Source organism: Cervus elaphus, chromosome 15, assembly GCF_910594005.1.
Source record: "Cervus elaphus chromosome 15, mCerEla1.1, whole genome shotgun sequence".
NCBI classification, from domain to species: domain Eukaryota; kingdom Metazoa; phylum Chordata; class Mammalia; order Artiodactyla; family Cervidae; genus Cervus; species Cervus elaphus.
The window spans coordinates 50,189,439-50,191,268 of NC_057829.1; positions in this window are offsets into that span (position 1 = coordinate 50,189,439).

Here is a 1,830-nt window from a genome sequence, read left to right on the forward strand (position 1 = left end):
ATGTAGATGTTTTGCAATGGAAAGATTTTTTGAGAGCAGTGATTGTCAAGAAAGTTTTTATGGCCTTTGGGATAAGCTTTAATTGAAGAACACCAGTGCTGGGACAAAGGAGAATCAGGAGAAATTTAGGAAGTGATTTATCAGGCGAAACCAAAAAGATCCATTTGACAAGGATGAAAGGTTGATGTGATGAGTAATGTGGCCCAAGATTGTATAAAATGCAGATGGAAAATGGAGAGTGTTGAATTTTGTATATTTGGCAGTTTCTAAATATTTAATATAAAGTTAGATACTCTTTAGGAAGGGGAAATCCATCCTTGTCTTTTTTTAGGAGAAACTAGTGTATTTAAACCAGAGACTCATGTCCCAGGATCCAAGGTAATTATTACGGATTTTGATTGTCTATATCTGGACAACAGCTAACTTATCTCAACAATGTTTGCTAAGACGAGAACTGTTTTAAGAGAGCATCTAGCCCCTGGTTGCTCAGATGGTAAAAAATCTGCCTGCAATGCTGGAGACCTGGGTTCAATCCAGAGGATCTTCCTAAGTGGAGGGGCTACCCACTCCAGTATTCTAGCCTAGAGAATTCCAAGGATAGAGGAGCCTGGTGGGCTATAGTCCATGGGGTGGCAAAAAGCTGGACAAGAGTGAGCGGCTAACACTTTTACTTTTCTTTACTAGCTATTTTAGAACACCAGCATTAAAAATAAAGGGAAAAGATGCTCTGAGGTAGAAGGAAGAGAATTAACGAGAAAGTAGCATGCTGACTATTCACAGGTCCCTTTGGATCATCTCAGTGGAACCTGAAATAGAACGTGAGTTCTCGGCTAAGTCTGTGCTATGCTGCACAGCTATTTTTGGTTCCGAATGTCCCACTCTCGAGTTCAGTTTTTCTTTTAAAAAGAAAGTATCCTTATCCTCTCAAAATTTCTAGAAGATTGAAATTAGTAGCGTCTGCACCTGTCTCTTTCACTGTGTACACATTGAATTCTATGGAGGAGATAGCATCCAGTAACTCTGTGTTGCTTGGGCACTGCCTGGCCAAAAGTTGATTTGCTGCTTACATCAGAATAGACCAATACATACTGGAAGTCTCCCCGCTGATTCAACAGTGTACCTCACCAAATGGCAGGCCAGACAGGCCAGTGTTTCTTTAAAGTACCAGCCGTATTTCATTCCTTTCCTCTCTGAAACAGAGGACCCCTTGTATAAATGTGGGCCAGGTCCAAAGTTCATGTGATGGGTGTCTCCTGTTGTTCAGACATCTATTAGTTGGGTAGAGTAGCCAAGTCATCCTGGAAAACCATCTTAACCTCTATATTGTGTTTATGTCAGTTCTCTCCAGAGTAGATCAATGCATATTAAATGGCAAGTAGCTACATAATAAAATATGATTCTAAAATAATAAACTAGCTTACTTGTTCAAAACTCTTTCCAATCAATATGAAAAAAGTCTGAAACTTATGCCCACTTCCAAATGAGGGCTTTAATTTTAGAAATATGTAAAAATGTGTACATTATTTATGAGTGTAACATCTCACCTCTAATGAGTTCAGCAGAATGGGTGCTTAAGGGAAGGTCACCCTGAACAAGTTAGTTTTGTTCAGAGAGACAGAATCATAGGAATTTAGACTATGATGAACTATCCAAGGATTCTGTGATAGACTTACAGTTCACTGCAGTCTCACAAATAAGTAGGAAGCCCCACTAAAGCACCTGGATGAGAAAAATAATAATAGAAACACATAGGATTTATTGAGATGATCTGTCCTTATTTTAAAAGTATATGTGCAACACATTTATGAATTATTATGTTGTCACTCCCAA